We start from the raw sequence: 5,178 nt of genomic DNA on the forward strand, positions 1-5,178 counted from the left end.
TTGGAACTGCCCTGAAGAAACCCAAAAAAAAAAAAAAAAAAAAACAAGACCCGCCCCCCCCCAAAAAAAACCCCCCCACACACAGACAAAAAAAACTACAAAAAACAAACAAACAAAAACATGGAGCTAGCTAAACTAGATCAAAGCTTCTTCAGTTGAGTGGACCCCCCACCCCAAGAAGAAAAATGCCAATTAAATTCAACTGTATTAGGTTACCAAATGTCAAATTAGCAATTTAAATAGATCACAACAATTCCAAAGTGAAATAAAAACAAATAAGGATTCAATATTGTGTCACTTGAAAATATTCAAAGAAAGAAAAAGACATTAAAAAATATAAATACAGAAACAAAATAATTATGTTGTCGTCTTTCTGGTAGTGCGTTTATTGTTTTGGCTGAGACACAAATGCTCCTGACAAAACAAAATGCTCATGATTAAGTAATCAGAATATTCCTGAAAGGTGACAATAGGGGCCGGCATCTAAAAGATTTCCCAGTAGTATAACCCACTTTTTATTTGTTTTCTCATTTTCCCGACCTCTTCCTGTCTATATTAAAAAAACATGCACACCAACACTTTTGTTTCATCGCCGCCGAAAACCTCTTTCTAGCTTGTGATGTGTTAGCTGTTGATGTTTCCTGTGTTGTTGAAGAAGAGCTCAGCTGACGATTGTCTTGTTAACTTCGGACAGAACTGAATTTTTCCCCCTTAACTTTTTGCTCTTTCGTGTTGACATCGGCTTCTATTTGGGATTGCACAGAAAACACGGGAACAACGAATTGTTCCCTGGGGGCTTGATAACACGAATTTGTTCGTTCGGCACAGTTCGCGGGCTCCGTCTCGGGTGTGCATCAGCAGGAGGACAGCGATGCACATACTCTTAACGAGTAACGCCACGAGTTGTAACGTAACTTTTGAGCAACAGTGCGTGCAGCCAGTGGATGCGTAAACAAGATTATAGCCGTCGTGACAGTGTGACAAACGGCGTTCCCAATTACTGGCATCCCTCCCTGTTACGTCCAAGTCAGCATTTTCCTTTTCTTTCCCACACTTGTGGAGTACAACCAACTCAACGCGCGCTTGGATGAGGGACTTTGTCAGTTGGGTTATGTGATACAGTTGTCACACGGGTGTGAGCAATTCAATGCATCAGCAAGAAAACTGCTCTCGTCCTTCTGCTCCTGACAGGTGTCTTTCATTTTTTAACTGAAATCCGGAGAGATGAAGTCAAAATGGGCGAACGGGCAGGCCCGATCACTAACGCCAGCGAATGAGTGAACAAAACCAATGGAGATGTCGAATCATCGCGGCTCACAAACGCACTTCCATCTACATTCATGAAGAGTGATATAGCAATGTTGTGAGCAAAACATGAGAACTGGAAAACCGAATTTGTTGCTGGAAGCTCAATTCCCATTCCGGAGCACTGTTATTATGATCCGGCGCGTGTGCTCCGGGGTCAGTGTTTATCAATCGGCTCAGCGGGAGAAATCAATTCAGGCCTTCACAAGCAGACGTGAGTCTGGAGGTCGGCCATCTACATTCATGAAGAGTGATATAGCAATGTTGTGAGCAAAACATGAGAACTGGAAAACCGAATTTGTTGCTGGAAGCTCAATTCCCATTCCGGAGCACTGTTATTATGATCCGGCGCGTGTGCTCCGGGGTCAGTGTTTATCAATCGGCTCAGCGGGAGAAATCAATTCAGGCCTTCACAAGCAGACGTGAGTCTGGAGGTCGGTTGTCGAGTGTCGAGATGTCATTGACAACCAAAAGTTGTGTCAACAGGAATCCGTTCCTCATTTGCTGTGCCTTCAGCAGAGTGCAGACGCGATAGCTCTTCCTCGTATCACGTCTGCTTTGTCCCCTCAGACAGGACATCCTGCGTTCAACAAAGAGTCAACCAAACACGCATGACGATGACTCAATACCATCATTGACTTGGATGTGGCAAATATCTTACTCGGACACAATTGTGAGACTTTTCTAGTGGCGGTTTGGTTTGATTTCTGAGAGCCGTGACCCTTTGATGGTAAATAACGACTTAATTTACTTCTCCTATATACTTATTAGCTCATTTGCAGGGCTGCAACTAATGCCTTTTTTTTTCAAATCATAGATTAATCTGTCAATTATTTTGTCGATTAATCGCTGAACCAGATTTAAAAGGATACATAGACATATTTGAAGTCCCATCCCTTTATTAAGAAACAGGAGATTATTTCATATTGACATTGTAGAAAATGCACAAAGGTCAATTATTTCAAATTCAGTCACTGTCGGATAATAGGCAAAAGTTTGTTTTTCAGAATAAAAGAAAATGTTTTATTTTGATCCACCACAAAGATGATCAGTCCTCTTTTATGGAGGACTTCAAAAATTGGAGAATATTTACTACAAAATGAAATTTTGAGGATTTGGACAATTTCAAATGAAACAATGGCACAAAATGATGCATCGACTATCAAAAATTGTTTGGGATTAATTTGACAATGAATCAATGAATCACGGCACCTCTACTCGTGTAATGTGCGACAAAATGTTTTCGAAAAAAAATCTGCCTCCAGTTTTGTTTTGATTTTTGACACCGATAAAGGGTGAAACGATCAGCATTCCCCAGTCCACCATTTGAGCCAGCATCCAAGCATCGGGTCTGCTTGTGTTCCACTTTTTGATCATTGGCTTTTTGCGAAACCTTTCTTTTTCTTTTTTTTTTTTTTTTTATAATGGCATGTCTTTCAAGTTCAAGAAAGTGAGAAAATAGGAATTGAGTCAGCCTCCTCGCAGTAACGTACTTTTTTCGTGCGTAACGGAACGTTTAATCGCCATCAATGTTGGAGACGATTGCCGGTCGCCTTGAGCAGAAGTCATGGTCTTGTGAAGCCGTTTGTCGTGTGATTTCTGCTTTGATTTGGGAAGTGCTCTTCTTCTTTCCTTTGTGCCAATGTCCAGTGGATTGAAAGCACTTGGATCCCGAAATGGTATTTGACCATTCATTTGTGGACAAGCAGCAAATTTGTTTTGGATATTCTGTGCCCAGTGTGGTGCATATTTGTGTAAGGAGAAGGAGCAATGTGTGGGTGTGCACCTCTGTCATCTGCACCTAATCGCACGGAACTTGCCTGAGAGGTTTGCGAGCTACAGAAGCGGAGGCGGGCACGTCTATCCACCCACTCAAACTCTACGTCTGTCTCAGCCCATCCCGCAGGTGCAAAGGGAATGCAATGGTGGGATGAGCTTCTATTATTACCTTCTTCTTATGAAAAAACAAAAACAACAACACTGGTGAAGTATTCCACTGCCGGTCTAATAGCGATCAATACAGCTCAAAGCTTCAAGCCTCCTGTGATTGTTTCTCACATTATGTGCCAGAAGAGATGGAGGCAAGGTGGAGAGACAAGCAGGATGTCTTCTCACTCGTAATTCCTTCCAGGCAGTCCACGGTTGTTTCCTGTCTAGCCTCTCAACCTTTCCCTGATTTTTTTTTCCCCCAGCTTTTGTCTGGATGACATCAGTGTTTGATATTTGTGCATGGATGTCATTTGATGGCTGGCTGGGTGGAGCTTGTTTGTCGGTGAGTGATAAAGAATCATCGGTGATGGGTAGATGATACCTTAAGGCGTCCATTGACACATGACACAAAACTGTGTTGACGCTGTATTGATACTGTGTAGTAAGTCGGGGCAAACCACTTGCTTTGTTGTTTTAATGATCTTAGAGCATTTTAAGATAAGAAAACTTTTATTTGTCTCACAGTGGAGAAATTCCCAAATTACAGCAGCGAAATTATGAAAGGGAAAAGTACAAGAACAAAAATGTCATGTCAAAGGTCGCATGGGTAAAATTGTCAATTGCCCTCAATTGCCATTTCAATCTCATTGTGTGCACACAAAAAAAAAAAAAAAATTGCTGTTCTTACTCGCTCGTGCTATTTTGATTGGTTAATCGTCACGCCATCTTCTCTTTTTGAACAAGTGACAAGTACAGACTTTACGTTGTACATCTGCACATTAAATGTGACGTTCGGGAAACGTAACAGCGGCTTTATTAGTTTATGGTTTCATGTTTTGCTGCATTGTGGGTAACCGTTGAGCGCACGCTGCTGTGATTGTCACAGCGTAATTAGTTTAACGCTCCAGATGACCGACGGTCTGTGTGGCTGAAATGTAATTAGTAGAACCCCTCTGATAATACGCCTGAACAAAGAGACAGCTTCATCGTTCATATGGATAAGTGATTTGAATTGACGGTCGGTCTCCAAGCGCTGCAGAAGGCAGGGGAGTCAACAACAACAAAAAGACACGCACACGCACACACAAAGTCAATGTTTTTGTAGCAACTTTTTGCAGTGAGAAACAAAACCCACCGTAAGCACAACGTGGACATCTTGTCAGTGTCAAAGTTCAAATTGTTCTAAATCAGGAAAGTAAGTTCACAGGCTGTGTTCAAATCTGACATAAAATTTGTCATGCAGGTGTACACATGAAAAAGGCAGCAATGTCACGCTTCAGGGTGGAGGGAGACAAATAAGCACAACTGAGAAATTTGCATGACATTATCAATTCCCGAACTATGAAAAACATTTATCATTTTGTGCATCTCTCTCATTGTTTTATTTGTGGTCCCTAAAAACCTTGAAACATCACGTTAGGTGCACAGTGAGCCAACAGTGGCTCTGTTGCGCTCTTTTTTTCGAATTGCTCGAGGGACTTAGCAGGCCTTTGTTCGCGTAATTGGCAAATATAATATCACAAACAAACCCCTCATTAATTATCGCTCACGACAATTTGACATTTTTCCACACTCCCTCAGGACATTCAACCCCAAACCATTTTTTTTCCACTTGTCGTCCAAGAGCTGTGGCATTTTTCCACACAGCGACTGTCTGGATCATAATCTGAAACTTGTGTGGTCGGGCCCAGTGAGCCTCCGCAGCTGTTTGTTTCAAACAGTTTAGGTCGCAAAGTGAAAGGCGAGGAGCATCTGCTCGCTTTACTAATTACGATGATTAGACATTGGGTGCCACGGAGGCCGACTGGGTCGCACATCTGCTTCACTGTTTTCAGGTTGTGGGTTAGGCTACTCCCTCTGCACACTGACAATAAGTACGCCACTGCCACCTACTGTCGTGAATGTGCAAGTACACTATTCTAGTATGGCAAAAAAAAAAAAAAA

At 42.1% G+C, this 5,178-nt stretch overlaps 1 protein-coding gene across 2 annotated transcripts in view; it reads left to right on the plus strand.

Annotated features, from left to right (window-relative positions):
* The window catches only part of frmd4ba (FERM domain containing 4Ba), a 39,910-nt gene that overhangs the window by 1,348 nt on the left and 33,384 nt on the right, over nt 1-5,178 (plus strand). The window lies entirely within an intron of this gene.

The sequence above is a fragment of the Hippocampus comes genome, unplaced genomic scaffold (assembly GCF_001891065.2).
Source record: "Hippocampus comes isolate QL1 unplaced genomic scaffold, H_comes_QL1_v1.1 scaffold44, whole genome shotgun sequence".
NCBI classification, from domain to species: Eukaryota; Metazoa; Chordata; class Actinopteri; order Syngnathiformes; family Syngnathidae; genus Hippocampus; species Hippocampus comes.